Raw genomic sequence first — 19,829 nt, forward strand, 5'->3', positions numbered from 1 at the left:
GAGGATGCCAATGCCCATCTCCAGAATTTTCTAGAGGTGAGTAACACCATCAACCCCAAGGGTACTATGATGGATGTCGTCCGCCTTCGGCTATTCCCGTTCTCACTGCTCGGGAAGGCCAAGACGTGGTTCTACTCCAACAAGGAGGCTTTCACAACATGGGAAGCCTATTCAAATGCATTCCTGGCCAAATACTTCCCATTGGGCAAGACAAATGCCCTCCGGAATAGAATCTCCGGTATCCAGCAACTACTAGATGAGACCATCCCAGAGGCTTGGGAGCGTCTGCAGGAGTACATACTAGCATGCCCACACCACGGCATGGAGGAATGGTGATTATTCAGAACTTCTTCCATGGCTTGAATCAGCAAGCCAAGGATCACGTAGATGCAGCAGCAGGCGGTTCTTTCCTCTCTCCCGATGTTGCAGGGGCAAAGACGCTGATCGACAAGATAGCCTCCAACCAGAGTTGGAGAGGTGACAAGTAGGAGGCCCGTCCAAGGGGCGTGCACCAAATCGACAGTGTCGATACGCTGGCTGCCAAAATGGACCTTCTCATGAAGAAACTGGAATCTCCACACAAGGAGGTAAACCAGGTTTCGGAGTCTCGAATGACATGTGAAACATGTGGCGAGACTGGGCACTCGGGCACATCGTGCCCCCTAACTCAAGAGGACGCGGACTTCGTTGGCACCAACAACAACAATCCCAACTCGGGATTCCGTCCTCAGCAAGGTTGGAACTCAAAGCCCAACCTCCCCTTCGGAAATCAGCAAGGTATGAATTTTAACAATTTTCAGTCTTCATTAAAATACCTAGTGTACGGCCAGAAGCAAATAAATGACAGCATTAACAAGAAGTTTCTTGCTAATGACAAAGTTCTGGAATCCTTTGCCTCACAACTAGAGGGCTTTAGCTCTGTCATTAAAAACCAGTTGAGCTTTAACAAAATGATAGAAACTCAGGTAGCTCAACTAGCCTCGCCCTGTCCTAACGCTAACACGGGGAAACTGCCCGGGCAATCGAAAGTTCCCTCAAAAGAGAATGTTAATGCGGTGACTACGCATGGTGGTAAGTCCACACGGGAGCCACCTTTACCACGGGATGCAGAAACTCGGCGGAAAGCCGCATCCGCCAGCCATACCGATGCTGAAGAAGAGCAGGAGGAGGCCGTCGACCCCAACACAATTGCAGCCCAGGAAGACCCCGTGGAACCCCCTATAACTTCACGGGATTACCACGATACAATTGCCTTACCGTTTCTGGAGCGGATAAGGAAGCCGGTGACCGACGAACAATTCGGCAAGTTCGTCGAAGTAATAAAGAAGCTATATGTCAATATACCGCTTCTTGATGCTATGCAGGTGCCTACGTATGCCAAGTATATCAAAGATATACTTGGAAACAAGAGAGCGCTGCCCACCACTAAGGTCGTGCAGTTAACAGAAGAGTGTAGCGCTGCTATACTCAATCCTCTCCTGGTGAAGAAGAAGGACCCAGGTTGCCCAACCATCACATGCTCAATCAGAACTCAACATTTCTCTAACGCTCTATGCGACTTGGGAGCAAGCGTCAGCGTCATGCCCAAGGTAGTCTATGACCGCCTTAACCATCATGCGCTTGCCCCTACTGCCATGTGTTTGCAGCTAGCGGACCAATCGGTTTGCTATCCCGCGGGAGTAGCGGAGAACATTCTGGTGAAAATCCGGAATTTCCTTGTTCCCGTCGACTTCGTCGGCCTCGACATGGAAGTCGACACCAAGACACCTCTCATCCTGGGGAGGCCATTCTTGAGTACTGCAAACGCAAGTATTGATGTGGGAGCTGGAGAAATTCAGGTATCAATGGTCAAAATGTGACGTTCACCTTCAAGCCGAAGGTCAAACAATGTTCTCAAGTCAAAGCAATCAACCGGAAAAAGAAATCCGAGAAAGAGCCGAAGAAGCCATCCATCCCACCTATTGAAGCCCTCATTGAGTATGTAGAAAGCCTACGGATTCAAGAGGAGGCGAAGCAAATCAAGCTTCACAACAATAGAAATGCGAGACGAAGGATCCAACGCAAGAAATTTCTGGAGTCGGAAAAGAAAGAGGTCAAATCAAAACCCACACCCAACAAGGTGTGGCGGAAGAAAGGGTCATCGTCAGGAACTCCATCCAGCGACAACAAACAAACCAATGGAAAGGAGAGTCCCGCTCCGGACTCAAAACTCAAGCCCATGCCATGAGGTCCATGGTACGTATCCATCATTGCATTGCATATAGGATAGTTTAAATTTTCTTGCATAAACTTTACTTCATCTCTGCATAAGCATATTTGTTTTTGAACCAAAGCATGTTTAATTTCTGAAACTATGCATTCAAAAGAACTTCACAAAAATTTTCAAAATTTTTTGGCCAAATGTTAGGCCGGCCGGCCCCACCTTGTTTCGTCTGGCTAGGAGCAGCAGGGAATGGGGGAGAATGCGTGCACATGGAGCAAGGGAAAAGGGATGATGCACTGAGCACCTAGGAGCAGGCCGATCGGCCCCCATGATGCCGGCCGGCTCCTCTCCTCCGCTCACGTCCCGTCACCACCAACCAGTGCATGTTCTCCTGCAAGTCTATGAAGTAGAGTACCGACGTGGCTCATTTTGCGCCGAGGAGGAGCCGACCGGCCTACCCCAGGCCGGCCGGCCTGGCCCCTACGCCCCTGTATAAAAATCGACGACGGCGACGCCTCCCAGTGCACCAGAAGCTCAAATTTGAATGTTCCAGCCTAATCACGTCCATCTCCTCTCCCTTTCTTGAGTTCCTTTGCTTAATTAAGCTCTTTTGAGCTAAACCAGTGGAGAACTCAAGTGCTAGCTCAACCAAAAACAAATAAATCCCATAGTACTTAGTGAAGTTCATAAACCTGAAAACACCAAAAATATTTCCCTTGAATAAAGTCATGGCACGCTGAACGACGAACGTTTGTGGTGGTTTAACGCCCCGCAAGAACGATTAACCTTCCTCCTAATTGTCATACCCTTCGGGTATTATGTGTGCTAACAATTTTCAGGAACCATGATTGGGAAGGCTACAGAGAGGATCAAGAGGGCTCTCTCGAAGAGCTCGAGGAGTTCACAAAGCTCATCTTCCTCGCGGGATGCTATGTTGGTCGACTCCGGTCGCCATACAAACGTATCCCGGGATGAAGAGGAAACTCCAGTAGTCCTGAGACCCCGTCTCCGCATCAGGGTCCTGACAATGGTCGAACAGGAAGCCCTAGAGCTACTGAAGAAGCAAAACTTCGGCCATGCCAAGAGGTTCGAAACTCGCTTCCTCATAAAGACAGGGCTCAAGCAGGACATGAACAACGCCCTCACCGCTGTCGGATGGGAGAATTTCGCCGACATTGTTGAGCCAGGTTCGCAACTCTTAACCATGGAGTTTCTTATTTCTCTTGCCATTGAAGAAACTGGTGCTGAAACTAAAGTTTATTTCCGTCTCTTCAATGAACAATTTGTAATGAAACTAAAAGACTTTAGCATCGCGTTGGGTTTTCATAAAAGATGCATTCCGGACCCCAACGAGCTTGCTAAGAAACATCGCTATGACCAAAATACATGGTGGAGTGCAATCTCAAATGAACCTGTGTGTCGTGGTGCTGCAAACCACAGCCGGGTGGCGGAAGGCACCCGCCCTAGCCCAGAGGGTGTGTACTCGGGGGTTAGCTAGTCTTAGATCGATCTCGCTCAAGAACACGATGAACACAGCAAGATTTAGAGTGGTTCAGGCCGCCGGAGCGTAATACCCTACGTCCACTGTGTGTTGTATTGCCTTCCCACGAGAGTGTGAGAGTTGCGAGAGCTTGTGTCTGTCTGTCTAGAGGTTTTTTTTTGGGTCTGTGTTCTAGCGGGCATGCTCTCCCTTTTATATGTCCAAGGGGAGCAAGTACACTGAGCGGGGCCCCGACATGTGGACCCGGCGATGTATTATAAACTACACTTTGGCCTTCAATGCCTCAGATCCGGAGATCTTGTCGTCAGCTTCCGTGCGTAGCTTCTGACCAGGGATGGTCTTGAGTTGTCCTGTCAGAGTAGAGTCTAGTCTCTGCAGCCGAGCGTCGAGGTCATGATGAAGCGCCGAACTACTGACTCAGTCCACTGTAGCAGTGTGCATTGTTGCTCCAGTCAGTAGCTGGTCATCATGACTCGTCGCCCATGGGCGCGGCGCTGCGTCTTTAGTGCTTGCATTGGTAACTGACGAGCCACCTCGGTAACTGGCGATCCACAGTGTGGACTGACAAAAGCTGCCCCGTGCCCAGCGGCAGCAGAGCCTGCCTCAACCACTCGCACTTAATGCGGGTGGGTGAGGGAGCTTCCAGCGGAAGGCTTGCGCCCACGTCTGCGTGACACGTGGCGGCTCCGGACCCCTCCCGAGTAGCTAGCTGAGCTGAGAGCTCACGGGGGGTCCGGATAGGCACGTGGAGGTCCCGGACGCATCTGCGGGAGTCCGGATGGCACGTGGAGGTCCCGGACCCACCTGCAGGAGTCCGAATGGCACGTGGAGGTCCTGGACCCACCTGCGGGGGAACGGGTCCGCGGCCACAGGTGCTGAGCATTTCCACCTCTGGGACACGTGGTGACACCGGACCCGTCCCCGAACGGGAAGCGGGTCCGGGACCGTTGGTCCGGTGAGATGGAGTCGGAACCCAAGAGTCTGGCTGCTCAGGTCCTTAGGGCGTAGTTACGGATAACTACGCAAGTCTTGGCACAGTAGGAGTGGGTACCCCAGTTGTAGGGTACCGACAGTGGCCCCCGGGCCCGTCTCGGGAGAGGCAACGAACCCGCAGGTGGGGCCACTACTGTGAGCAACTTGGCTGCTTCTGGCGCCCAGCGGTGCGTGCCGCAAGGGTCTTGTCCTGCATCGTCCATCCTTTGGGTCACCTGCTGCATCATCACGTTTGGACCTGCACATGACTCAAGGTAGATGCTTAGTAGCGTGCCCACGGGTCCCAAATCCTGTTGGCTGTAATCCTTTGAGATAGACAGCTAGGTTCAGTGAACGGAGCTCAAGGGGCCGGCCTTTAGGTTAAGAGAAAGTCCAGACCTCCAGGTTCCCAGTCCTAGGTACTACGGCACTCATTCACAGGAGGTGGTGCGTGCAGGCTTAGGGTACGGAACCAGGCTAAGCAGCTACACGGCTCCGGACCTCCCCGGAGAATGAGTGCGCTTCCCTGAACCTGCAGGTTCCCAGGGGTCCGAACCCCTCTCTTCCATGAGGGGTCTCGAGCTAAGTCACTAACTAGCCAACTCAATTCGGACCACAATCACCGCACAAGAGTAAGAAGCCACGTGGGGGTTAGCGCAAACAGAATGCGTAAATTGAAATTGGAATGTAACATCCTTAGAGGCGAACTGAGAATAAACTTTTCCTTTATAACTAGATGTACATGAGATGTGCGATGTAAGCCAGAACACGGGTTTATGAGGCCGGAGCTGTCCGGACCTCCGGGCCCCCAGTCTTAGGTACTACGGTACTCGCCCTAGGGACGTAGAGCATGCAGGCTTAGGGTACGGAACCAGGCTAAGCGGCTACACGGCTCTGGACCTTCCCGAAGGGTGAGTATGCTTCCCTGAACCTGGTTCGCAGAGGTCCGAACCCCTCCACGGGGGAGGCTCACCGGACTGGACCACACGGAAGTACTACCTAGTTACAAAGAAAAATGTTTTATTCCCTGCTGGGCCTCTAAGGGTAGGACTTACAATGATGTAGAGTCAGGGGTGTGACCGGAGTCGGCTTTCCGCCGGAGAGAGCCACCAGAGTCGGCTTAGTGAGACCGGAGTGGGCTTTCCGCCGAAGCGGGCTTGGTGTGACCGGAGTCGGCTTTCCGCCGGAGCGGGCTTGGTGCGACCGGAGTCGGCTTTCCGCCAGAGCGGGCTTCCTCACATGAGTGAGGTATGCTGCAAGCTAGGATTTGTCGCTCTGCCGCTCGCAGCTTGTGAGGGGGTCCTTGACGGGCGCCCTGACTCTTGCCGACGTGCAGCGCACACCGCTGCCGACGGTGGCTGCTCCACGGGCACGGTTGCCCCTGGTGCAGGAAGGCGAGACACATGTGACGCGGATGACCCCACACCCTCCATCATCTCCACGTCGTCGTCGTGGTGGGAGTGCTGAACCACCCGGGCCATAGAGATGGGGAAGAGATGAGCTAAAACTAGCTAAAGCCCCCCTACCTGGCGCGCCAAATGTCGTGGTGCTGCAAACCATAGCAGGGTGGCGGAAGGCACCCGCCCTAGCCCAGAGGGTGTGTACTCGGGGGTTAGCTAGTCTTAGATCGGTCTCGCTCAAGAACACGATGAACACAACAAGATTTAAAGTGGTTCAGGCCGCCGGAGCGTAATACCCTACGTCCACTATCTGTTGTATTGCCTTCCCACGAGAGTGTGAGAGTAGCGAGAGCTTGTGTCTGTCTGTCTGGAGGTTTTTTTTTTGGATCTGTGTTCTAGCGGGCATGCTCTCCCTTTTATATGTCCAAGGGGAGCACGTACACTGAGTGGGGCCCCGACATGTGGACCCGGCGATGTATTATAAACTACACTTTGGCCTTCAATGCCTCAGATCCGGAGATCTTGTCGTCGGCTTCCGTGCGTAGCTTCTGACCAGGGATGGCCTTGAGTTGTCCTGTCAGAGTAGAGTCTAGTCTCTGCAGCCGAGCGTCGAGGTCATGATGAAGCGCCGAACTACTGACTCAGTCCACTGTAGCAGCGTGCACTGTTGCTCCAGTCAGTAGCTAGTCATCATGACTCGTCGCCCATGGGCGCGGCGCTGCGTCTTTAGTGCTTGCATTGGTAACTGACGAGCCGCCTCGGTAACTGGCGATCCACAGTGTGGACTGACAAAAGCTGCCCCGTGCCCAGCGGCAGCAGAGCCTGCCTCAACCACTCGCAGTTAATGTGGGTGGGTGAGGGAGCTTCCAGCGGAAGGCTTGCGCCCACGTCTGCGTGACACGTGGCGGCTCCGGACCCCTCCCGAGTAGCTAGCTGAGCCGAGAGCTCACGGGGGGTCCGGATAGGCACGTGGAGGTCCTGGACGCATCTGCGGGAGTCCGGATGGCACGTGGAGGTCCCGGACCCACCTGCGGGAGTCCGGATGGCACGTGGAGGTCCCGGACCCACCTGCGGGGGTCCGGGTCCGCGGCCACAGGTGCTGAGCATTTCCACCTCTGGGACACGTGGTGACACCGGACCCGTCCCCGAACGGGAAGCGGGTCCGGGACCGTTGGTCCGGTGAGATGGAGTCGGAACCCAGGAGTCCGGCTGCTCAGCTCCTCAGGGTGTAGTTACGGATAACTACGCAAGTCTTGGCACAGTAGGAGTGGGTACCCCAGTTGTAGGGTACCGACACTGTGAGTAGCAAAAACAGCATAGTCTCCATCCATAATCCTACCCTGAGGTTCTTAACCAAGTGGTTCGCCATGGTCGTACACCCTCGTGCAGACCTTTGCCTCTGCAGCTTGCCCGAGTTGCAGTACTTGTACGCCATGGCGAAGCAAATCCTCTGCTCTCCAGTCAGAACCATACTCTCTCACTGGCAGAAGATGATCTCCGGCAAAAGCTCCATTGATATGACCTCCCTGGTCACTCGCATTGCAAGGTACATCGGTGTGATGGACAATGCCGAGGTTACCTTTATGCCAGAGACTGAGGCATTCAGGTACTAGGTTGGCCTCGAGCACTTCGTGCAGGGACACATGATGCACGAAGGGCCCATAAACTCTATCTTTATGTGTTACACCGGGTACGATAGGGAAATCGAGCTTACATGCCCGAGACTCTCTCTCTCTCTACGCGGTGAAAAGCCTAACCTTGCAGATGGAGAAGAAGGAGCCCGCGCGACAGAGTGTTGCAGGTCCATAGACGAGAAGCAGAACCCGGCAGGACCAACAAGCCAGAACAGGACCATCACGACAAGCACCCCCGCCCCCCACTACTGCGCAGCCCGGACCGTCTACTCAGAAAATGAGCTTCGAGGAAGCATACGTGTACTATGCCTATGGCGACCCGAGCTCGTTCCAGGCCGGCAGCAGTGGGTGTGCCGGTGCTCAGGGACCCTACTACCCAGCAGGTATGCATTCGTCTTATGGTCCACAGGAGGGTCCTTCGGCATCAGCACGCTTCAACTATGAGGACCCGATCATGCAGAGCATCTCCGACCTCTCGAGCTAGATCACCACCCTTGGCACGCAGTAGCAGCAGATGCAGGACACCATAGCACATAACACCCAGCTGGCTCAGCAGAGCCGGGGGCTAACATCGGCCATGCATTATGATGTCTCCAACATCTTCCTTCACCTGGGGCTGGACCAGCCAGGGTTAAAAAAACCGATTAGAACCGGTCGGAAACCGCGGTTACCGGTCAAACCGGTCCGGACCGGTTCCGGTTTGGGTCGGTTTCAAACCGGCCCAAATTTAAAATTCAAATTTGAATTCAAAAAAATGAAAAATTCTCAAAAAATTCCTAAAAATACTTCAAGTTGCGACGAATCTAATGGTGTCAATTTTTTCAAATATTCGTTCATTTAGTATACTTTGCGAGCATTTGAAGTTAAACAAAAAAAGTGTGCATACAAAAGTATACAAATATAATGTAAAACATGTTATTCATTGTATTAATGTAAAAGTAGTACAAAAGAGGGTTGGAGGGTTCATTTAGGCTAAAACATGTTATACAAACATTCATTTAGTATACTTTGTGGGCATTCGAATTTAAACCAAAAAAAGAATTTTTTTTTTGAATTTGGCCGGTTACCACTCAAACCGACCGGTAACCGGTCAAACTGGACTGGTAAACCGGTCTAACCGATCGGCTAACTTGTGGAAACCGGTTGAACTGCCATTTTTTGTTTGAAATTTGAATTTGACCAGTTTTTTCCGGTAACCAGTCAAACTTGTCCGGTTTACTGGAACCGGAGGGCGGCGGTTTCGTCGGACCGGTCGGTAAAAAAAACCTGGGACCAGCAACCATCCCAGCCATACTATCATCCCCAGCAGTACCAGCAGCCCGAACAAGAGGACAGTGATGATGACGACGAGGAAGAGGAAGAGGAGGACCCCGACGAGGAAGAGGAGGACTCCGATGAGGAGGACTGAGCTTCTTCGAAGCTTGGGAGGTTGTACCGCCAGGTAAGTCACCACATCCCGACCATTTTTAGTAGCCATGCCATAATAAATAATTAAGCATATATATAAAAAAATTTCCCATGCTAGAATAAATATATGAGTGGAAATCTGTGTAAGCTCTTGCCTTGGAAATGATGAATAGTTGCTCTGTTCATGCCTCGTATGTGCCTCATTTATAGCTTTTTACTCTCCTAGTACATGAGCTAGTTGGCACATTTTAGTTCCACTGAAAAATGGTTGAGTGGAGGCATGAGTTTAATTTCCAAAGTCTAAGTTGTTACGGGATCTGAGATAGCCCAAACTAGATTCAAAACTGCTTGTTCTATTAGGGAACCTCTCGGAGTCTTTCGAAAAATGGAAATATTTATGAAGGTTTGCCACATGGTTGTAATGACCCATCCAGAGCCTTTCATATTATATAAACCAAAATGAGCTATCTTGTGTTATCATGAGCTTTGCCGAACGGTGCGTCCATCAAGGAAATGGAACTTGCCATCTGCCGATCTTTTTCCCTCATGTAACCATCGTTTGCTAACCTCAAATGTCTGGTCTGTCATCCACCCACTCCGGGATTGACATCCACCGCCAGACACCATTCCCCCACTATCATACAACCAAAGTCTCCACACCATACCCAGTCATCCCATACAAGGTCTTCTCATCATGAAACTCCAGAATTATTAGAATCATTTCAGCAAAAGAGAGTGAGGATCTTCTCTAATAAAAGAAGAAGAAGAGTGAAAATGAGAGAAGAAAATCCTACTCTCCCAAAGATTTGCAAACAAGGAGTTCAAATAAAAGACCAAATTTCCTTTCCAAGTGTGAGTCCATTTCTTCCATCCCTTGACACTCCACAAGATCGGAATCTGGTTAAGTTCCAATCCTTCATGGATCACCATTCAGCTCGGCAAGATAGGTAACCAAGGTATGCAATACTTTTCCTACCCATGAACTCCACATATCAGCCTTAGAGGTAGGAAAAAGAGGGTTAAGAACTCAGACCCCATGTGAGGATCATACACCTTGAGTGACTCGAGAGTACCATTGGGAAACCAGAACTTCTTTTGAAAAATCTTGTAAAACTCCAAGCTAGGAACCTGAACAGGCAGCAGAAAACATTCTGGTAAAGGTTGTTCAGTCCTTCAACCGCTCAAGACCAAGGGATGAAAACAAATACGCCCCATCCTCCAGAGCCTTAGGTATGAGCCAACTTACTCTTAGTACATACGTGATGAGTAATATGATGTGCACAAGGTACCTGCAGCTTGTGAACATTGATGCAACTCCTGATCCACCGAGCCTTAGTTTGAGATTTGCTCGAGGACGAGCAAAAGTTTAAGCTTGGGGGTGTTGATGGCCATTATTTCACATTCTGACCATCAACTTCTCAGGAATAAATTGAGCTTTACTCTATGTTCCATTCATATTTTATTTAATTCTAATAAGTTCCACAAGTATTGGATGAGTTTTGATTTCAGGAGAACACATGCCAAAAGGGGATAAATTTGGGCAATAACCCAGGCCGACCGGCCTATCCTAGGCCGGCTGGTCTGGCACCCCTACACCGAGCCACGACTTCGATCCAGGGGCAATGTCATGCACCCAAATGCCTCTGAGCCAAGGATTGAATATCAGTTTGATCGAATGGACCGGAAGGCTTGCACAAGGATCAAAGGACCCACAATTCAGTGCACAGATATGTCCAAGTCAGCGATCCAGCACCCTGGAGTAATCACAAGCATCGAGTCACAACGTCGGTGCAACAGAGGGCCAGCACGAGCCAAAGAGAGGCCGGCCGGGATCCCATAGGCCGGCTGGCCTGGCCTTGTCTGTGTTCATGCTACGCAAGCTACACTAACTCTAGGAGAACATCTCAAACGTCCACGCAAAGGTGGTGGCCTGATGGCCTCACCCCCAGGCCGGAGGCCTAGGGGAGGCCGGCCGGCCCCACTCTGCAGCCTCTCAAGCCCCGGCTTCGTGTGGAAGCTAAGCACAACCTCCTGCAACCAACGCTACGTGCTTCACCTACTCAGAACCGACCCTGGAAGGCTATAAATATAGCACTCATCCATCACTTGTAACACACACCTTTGGAGCTCATACTCTCTTCACTTTCTAGAGTAGGATTAGTAGTTTGGGAGTTAGAGTCGAGTCGAGCTTGCTCGAGATTTCGGAGTCCTCGAAAGTCTGGTATAGCTCTTGTATCCTTCTTTTGAATTTATTGATATAAGTTATCTTCTTTACTTTTCTGAGTTAGCTTTACTTTCCGCTTTCTTTTATCTTCTCGAGTCTGAGTGTTCAGCTCGAGTGCGGAAGTTGTATCCTTTAGCTTAGGATAAGTTATCTCTCTGATAGTCGGGAATCTATCTTAGGGTTTTCTCGCCCGGACTAGAGTATCTCAAGTTAGTGCTCTAGGTTGAGGGGGATTTCTCTCGAAGGTCTCGAGAGAAATCCTAACACCAAGTGCAGACGCGGTGTCTGAACTTAGTGTTATCTAGAAAGTGTGTTCCACCCCATGGTACCGTTGTGGTAGGCGGCAGGTGGTGACAGCCCAGTCCGTCTCTTGTAGTCCACCACGTTCGGGTGCTTTCATAGCAGTAGTGCCGATTGTCGTTAGACTCCCTTCTCATCCCAGTCTGAGTCCTTCTCTGAGGCCACCGAAGTAATCTCTACCTTCCCGAAGATTAGTTAGATAGTTAGTCTGATCTAGAGAGGCTAGCTCGATAGTTCAGAAGTATATCAGGTGTCTTATCTTGCTCGTTGTCCTCCCATCTGCTACCTCTCTAAGGAGTTGAGCCCGTGTGTCACTCAGTCATAGACTGGCCATTTTATCTTATCTCTGTATCTGGCTTACCCTCGTCTAGTTATTTGGTTGATTAAGCTAGTACAGTTATCATTCAATTTACGATACTCTTTACCATAGTGCTTTCCTGAGGAAAAATACGATACCATACAGCGGTGATTCTGTGTGCTTGCGGAATTAATATTCTTTTAGGGCATAAGAAACACCAACAATCCCTATGAGCATTTGCAAGAATTCGAGGAACTGTGTTCGGGTCTAGTAATCCTTGGCATGACACGGAAAGCCTTGCGGTGGAAATTGTTCCCCTTCTCTCTTATAGAGAGGGTGGTGCAATGGTACACCCGCATGATAGGAAATATGAGTGGTGATTGGGAGGAGCTTCGAGATGACTTTTGTTACTCGTTCTCCCTCACTGAATGCATAGACTCCCTACCGACCAACATCCTCGATTTTGAGCAATTAGAGAAGGAGTCCATAGGTGTAGCATGGGCTAGATTCTCACTTCTTTTGGCATCTATCCCAGACATGTCTACACCCGATGAAGTATTGTTGAGCGTTTTCTACTCATATTTAAACATGAAAACTGCCCTAGAGCTTGATGTCGACAGTGGAGGATGGTTCGTACACACAACTCCGAAAGAAGAAAGAGACATCCTAGATAGTTTCCTAGAAGATTCTTTCTTCGCTACCGACCATAGTGAACCCCGCCTGGAGGAATCCGCGTCGAGCCATGAGAGTCTCTCAACACCCGAATCTGAGCCTTCATCTTCCACATACCGATATTAGTTTGTGGAGCCCTCTCCCGAACCACGAACACCGAAGGAAGAAGAAATTCAACCTTTGGAGTTCTCTTCCCGATTCGAGGATGATCCTTCGGAAAACATCCAAAATACCTCGAATCATTTTAGGCACGACAAGCCTACGAAATCATTGTGTCTTTATAAGACCATCGTTGGATTTTCCCGCCATACTTCTGCAATGGATTGGTCGAAAGAGGCAAGGCGTACTTCCGAAGCAATTCGGATTAGCCCAACCTCCACGACCATCTCTTGTTTTATGAAGGGAAATGCTATAGAAGCTCTTCATGACCCTTCTGCTGAGATTTGCATCTTATCCGAGTGCCTTTTGGATACTCTTGTGGGTAACAAGCCTTTAACCCCTACCGACAAATACTTTAAAAGTCCATCCGGACTGTACTTTGAATGTCGGGGGATCGCAAGGGATGTGCCTATCATTATAGGCAAAATCAAGGTGCATTTAGATTTCCACGTCTACGACATCATCGATTTTGATCTTTTCCTAGGCTACCCGCTAGAAAAACTTTTAGCTTCTTATGGGAGACTAGATGAAATGCTATGGGAGAATGCCTCTGCCAGTGCCACCCCTTGTTTAGAAAATTCTATGGCAAGGTATTTCCCTGAGAAGAACTTGCTCGAGGAGATGGTGCATACATCTCCGTTCGTATCATCCGACCCCGTCCTCTTAGAATATGCAGAATCTTCTGAAGAGTACGACTCGAAAGATAGCCTTCACTTTTATGAAGACGAACATTCATCATCCCCCTCGATCGAGTTTGAGCCTCTTCCTGCTGGCCCTGAATATGTTGTTCTTGATCTTTATCGAGTTACAACTATGAACTTCCAAGATAAATCTCTTGAGATGGAGAATCAATGGGCCATGGAATCTTGTGAGGCGCCGACTCTGGAATCCAATGAGAAGGATTCCACAAAAGAGCATGGGAGTTTCACTTTTGACATACCACGTAAACCATGTTCATTCAATACAGCTCCAGAGTCAGGCATGCTTAGTGCACCGTGCACACACGAGGACTACAACCAACTTATGGTCCTCTTCTGCAAAACTTTCAAAAGGTTGGTTGTAGATGTATTTGTTTATCATAAACATTGCAGATTTCGTGGGTGCACCATGACACTAACCTTGTAGCTAGTTGCAATAATTGGTGATGAAACAATGACCCATCACCAATGATGGCCGCAAGGGTTATCATGGTCGAGCTTATGACCAGAAACAAAGCACTGCCGAGAGATAGCACGGACTATCATTTATTTATTTACTTATTTATTTCCTTTTCAATAAAAAGCAAGAGCATGTTCTAGGATATAGTTTTCCTTCGGGTATTCTTGGTCGCTAACCTTTCCAGGGGAAGATCAAGAAGAATGACGGACAAGCAACACCTATGAACATGAGAGCCACACCGACTACAACACCTCGATATGCCTTGATGAAGAACAACTACAGAAGGAGACTTGAACTCCATACAATTGAAGTTTTGCAAACTCCAAGTGTGGGGGAGGTATGTGAGTACCCCAAAGTAAGTTCTTTTCTCAATTCATATCTTGTCTTGGAATTGGTGTATGTCCTCGCATCTGGCTCTATAAAAAAATAAAAAAATGAGAGGAGTTGCCATGGTGACAACATTGAGTCTTCATCAACAAACCATTGTGGTAAGTACTCTCATTGTCCTGCTTTTGACACTAAACAAAAACCCTGCCAGGAGGTTGCCCGAGGATCACCAGGTTCGTACTCATGCTTATCTCTGTTTGGATAAAGCTCAATCATGCTTCATGCTTTCTTTATCTGTTCGTATATGCTCTAGTTTGAATGTGTGTCTAGAAACACATTCATAGGCCTATTAAATCAAGCATGGTGTTGTGGCAGAACCAGTTTGAATTACACCAGTTCGAGTGCACTAAACATCTATTGCACCTCAACCAGTATAATCGTTGGTCTGTCGGGTAATATCCCGATGAAACCACTTGATATCGTATCTTAACACAAGTATACATCCCACACGAAGGCGAGTCAGAGATACAACAGTTCCACAATATTTTACATCAGAGTCTGTAAAGCTAGCAAGCCGAAGCTTTAGCCTTTACAAGTTTTATTCTAAAGGAAACTAGAAAAGTTTGACAAACTCAAAATAAGGAAGATGTTCTGCAGCGAAAAGGTAAAACACGATATTACACAACCGTCGTAGGATAGATTTCATGGTAAGCCCAAGCATGACATCATTCTGCCGAGTCATTACTGGTCGGAGACGGTTCCCATTCCATGGACCAACCAGTACACACTAGGCCAAGTCAAGCTAGTATTTGAGTCTTCCACAGTCATTCCTGAAAACAAGGTCACAAGCAAGTTTGAGTATACTAATACTCAGCAAGATTGACCCGTCTTAAGGGTATGTAACATCCTTTTTAACTAGACATGCAAAGCTTCTGAGGGCTCTGGGGTTTCTTTTTGCTGAAAAGCAACAAAGAGTAGGTCCTTAATTTCAAGTTTTAGCTTTCAAATTCTAGTTTCATTAGCCATTAAAGGTAAGCACCTATATATACAAACATGGTAGAGCAATTATTTACATTCAACCAGATTGAGTATCATCTTTGTTCCACTTCTTACTCTATGTGGCAAAGAGATCAAGCAGTGTCAATATCTGCGAGAAATGGACGATTCTGAATCGAATTTCCAACCTTGCAAGGGTAAACCTAACACACACACTTGGAGCACTAACGAGTCACTCCAAAGCAACCATTTGCTGGTCATTCCAGTTCATGGATCAGTGCCACTCTCCCCGACTACAGGGAACAGCCCACATCCCTGCACCCATGGTGATGCATCATAATTTAACTTTCAACATAAACTAACTTCCTATCTCTAAGAGAGAGTGGGGGGTATGTCCATTTGCCGGGCCTGATCAGTTACTAGGCTTACCGCGTACCATATTTACGGCATGTGGCTAGTACTTTCAAATGCTTAACCAACACTACCACACACTGCGGCCTTATCAAATTTATCAACACAGACGGACTTCAACAAATCCGTACATGATCCTTATAGTGATTGCAAGAAAGTAAACAATCAACTCCTATAAAACTCGCGAGTGACAGGCAATCACTCGACTTTTACCGGTCCTATTAGCATAGCATCTGATCGGACTCAGATTCTAGTGTTCAATCAATAGGAACCTAGAATTATGCATCTAAAGTTTTCATTCAACTCCAATAACTTAAATGCACAAGTTAAATAATAATAAATTGTATAATTTAAAATAGTAGGATTATGCATCGCGGAATGCCTGCAGAGTTGTCTATAGAGTCAGTGAACTTTGGCTCTTCTGAATCAGAGTTCGGAGCTTCAGTTAGTTCAACAACGTTGGCCTGAGCTTCGGAAAAATCCCCGTCTGGTTCCTGGATGAGCTCGTATGTTCCGTCGGCTAACAATGTTGTTTCTATATGCAATGCAATGATTGGAAATTAGTGAAGTGCTTGAGTATAGCTTTCCTTCACTACAAAGTTGAAATCCAATAAAGTAAATATTAAGACTAAGCTTAATAATTTTACTTTACTGGGCAATCATTTATAGAGTAAAAGTGAACATAAGGAATTTCATAAAATAACATAGAAAAGGGTTTTTATTTCCACACAACAAATAATAAAAAGGATTTTTAAAAGAAAAAATCCTGAAGAAAATATAAGCAATACATCAAAAAGAAATTTTAAAAACATAAGATAAAGTTTGATGGTGGGTTTACAAAATTTTTAAAGAGGTAGAAATACTTTCTAGAATCTATGGTTCAAAGCTCATTCAAAGATTATTTCTAGAACAAAAGTTGTAATTAAAAAGAGTTATATGCTAATCCTATTTTTAGAATTAGATACACAAGAAAATTTTTCAAACTCATCACATCATATGATAGAGCTAATTAAAAGGAACACAATAAAATTAATTGGACATTTTTCTTATTTTTCTACATTTTTCTAAGATTTGGCAAAGTTTACTAGAAAAAAATAAAAGGAAAAGGTTCTTTTTTATAGAAAGGACCCTAGGAACATTTTAATTCTTGCAATCGAGTCCCTGGCGCCATTGACAGCCATGGGAAGCTCTGCCAAGCCGAAATCCGGCGAGATGGCTCGCCGGCGGCGAGGGCGAGGGGTCCAGAGAGAAAGAGGGGACTATGGCGCACCTATTGGTGTGCTTGGGTGCCTGAGAAGATAGCCGGAGAAGTGTCATCGGCGAGGAACAGGGGGCGGTGGTGGAGGCGCTCGTCAACGGTGAGGTTCTAGCTAAAGTCCGGCAGGTCTGAGTGGAGTGGCAGGTTCAGGGGGAGGTGGGGTTTCGATTCGGAGTCTCAGATTGGGTGGAGGGAGGCCGGAGGAGATGGTTCGACGGCGAGGTCGAGCTCGTCGGAGCAGAGGAGGAGGCGGCAGTGACGGATGACGGAGATGGAAGAAGGGGTGGCTATTTATAGACGAGAGGAGGAACGGATGAGCTCGGGAGGAGGCTCCTAGGGAAGATAGACTAGCCGGGGGGGCGAAATCGACGGTGAGGAAGTGAAACCATGGCGGCCGGCGAGGTGTCGCGCAGAGGCGGGCTTGGGTGGCGCGGTGCAAGGCATGGGAGCCAGCAAGAGGCGGTGGGGGCGGCGGAACTAATGCACGACGCGTGGAGGCGGTGGAGGTGCCAAGCAGGGGCAGAAGCGGCTTCCCGCGGTGAGGAAATGGAGGCGGCGACGGCCCTTTGCAAAACCGGCGAACTGGAGGTAGGGGATGAGTTGGAAGGACTTGGTTGTAAAAACAGAAAAGTTAAGGGGCTTCACTGTAAATGAAAATTGCCCACTAACCTAGGGCTCAAATGAAAAAGTGCCCAAAATGAAAGTTGTTCAGTTTTTTAAGACTTACAACTTTTATGTTGTGCAAATTTTTATTAGATCAAAGGATTTTGAAGTATTTTTAAAAGTTTGAATGAACTTGAATTAATAAAACAAAAACACTTTTTGATGGCAAAATTCAACAAATTTGGGACTTATTTGCAATAAAGCTGCCAAAGTAATGATTACTAGCATATTTTCAAGAAGGCCCTTCATAATGTTGAATTTGCTCCCTAAGTTGAAAACTTTTGCAAAAAGGGACTTGTTATTTTCCATAATTACAAAAATATCCCTAATTTTTCTTTGAAAATTTAAACTTCTACACAAGAACAAACACAAATTTCATACATTATCCTGTGTTCTAATACTTAGACACCTGAAGTGTCACAGGTGTTTGGGTTAAAATGTCCTCTTCAGTCAAACTAGACCTTGCGTCAAGTTTGATTGACGTTCTAGAGTTAATACTTGTATAGATGTTGGTTGCATATATGGACTAACCCCTGCACGAAAATCAAATCCAATTGGGCGAGTCGTTGAGCTGAATTCAAATGGAAAGGTAAGACAAGGTTTTGGATTAATATTGCACGGCATACTCATGCTGATGCAATCTTGATTCAGCCTTGCTTGAGTAAGTATCTTGATGAGAATTAAATTTTAGTTTCAATAAATTTTAGGAGCTCCCTAGTTTTTAAAACTGGTAGAGCTATTAGTTTGTTTTCATATTTTTATTTTTGAATAAGCACCAGGTATAAGGACAAGTGTGGGGGAGATCTCTCGAAACTTTCATGCATATACACTCGAGATCTCCCACAACACGTGCACAACACCGAACGAACCAGAATGCAAAAAGCCAAGACGAATCAGAGCTAGTATTGGGCAGTGGAACCTCGGGTTTGGCTGACTAGCACTAAGCTCCGATCATCTTCATCGCGATGGTTTCTGCACTCTACCCCTCATACTCTCCCTAACCTATGAGTTTAAATGAAATCTTGATCAATCACAAAAATTAAACCCAAGGTATCCTCTGGTTCTTGTACTTCTCTATGATTGGCTTACATTCTTTTTATTCTTTGCTAAACCTGAGCTTGTGAATCATATCTTAGAGAATCCATAATTGTTAAGTTGTTGACTAGTGAGATATGGTTTGATGGAAGAATCCTTGCTTTCTCTATTTATATGTCTAGGAAACTTTTATCAAAAAGGAAAACCCCCATAGCTTAACTGTAAGGATCGATGGACCAAGAGGGGGGGTGAATTGGGCCTTTTTCAAATTTCTAAAACAAATTAAAGCAATCTTAACCTATGCAATACTAGTAAGGCTCAATTCACCAACCGGCTAACTAAGCAAACTACACAAGCTATCAAAGATACAACAAGATATGGAACTAAGCAAGGTAGAGCTAAGTTATGATCTCTAAGGTCAAGCACATGAATAATTGCATGAAAGTAAGTGCTTGAAAGTAAAGAGAGGACAAGAGACAACCGGATTTTTTCCCATGGTTTCGATGTGTTGGCACACACCCCTAATCCACGTTGTGACACTCACTAAGAGTCTTGTCACCTCCCATGTCACCGAGACGTGGGCGCTCACTAGGAGTCTCCGTTCACCATCCCGGCGTGGTGGAGCTCAAACCACGTACAAACTTCTTCGGGCTCCCACAATCCTTGGCATGCTCCGGAAGAAACACCTTCAATCACCAAGATCGCCTAGGTGCTGCCAATCACCAAGAGTAACAAGCTAGGGCCTTCAATTGAGCAAGAACCGATCACCAAAAATGGATGCACACAAGCTTCTCTCTACTCAAGTCCTTAGTCTTGCTTCTTGAATAATTGAATGAACAAGTGTGTGGAATATGAAGCTCAAGGTGGCTCTCAACAATAGTATGAGTGTATGAATGTTGCCTAGTGTCAAGAGAGAGCAAAATGACCCATTGGAGGGGTATATATAGGCAGCTCACACGAATAGAGCCGTTGGAGAAAAGCTGCCAGAAAAGTACGCAACGCCAGTTAATCCGACAGTCCTCCAATTGTCATCGTCGGTTTAACCGATGAATGTATGCCACCTGAACGCGCCATTGAGTTTTGTATTGATCTCTTGCCTGGCACAGCTCCTATTGCAAAGCGGCCCTACCGTATGGCACCTATAGAGCATGAAGAAGTCAAGAAAACTATTGATGAGTTGCTAGCCAAGGGTTATATCCGTCGCAGCTTCT

The 19,829-nt window shown here is 47.5% G+C and overlaps 1 non-coding gene across 1 annotated transcript; it reads right to left on the reverse strand.

Annotated features, from left to right (window-relative positions):
• Positions 1–216: 216 nt before the first annotated feature.
• Positions 217–323, reverse strand: LOC120653148. Its single transcript, XR_005666828.1, has one exon. It is a non-coding gene; the product is annotated as a small nucleolar RNA R71 (small nucleolar RNA).
• Between the last annotated feature and the right edge of the window lie 19,506 nt (positions 324–19,829).

The sequence above is a fragment of the Panicum virgatum genome, chromosome 9K (assembly GCF_016808335.1).
Source record: "Panicum virgatum strain AP13 chromosome 9K, P.virgatum_v5, whole genome shotgun sequence".
Classification (NCBI taxonomy): Eukaryota; Viridiplantae; Streptophyta; class Magnoliopsida; order Poales; family Poaceae; genus Panicum; species Panicum virgatum.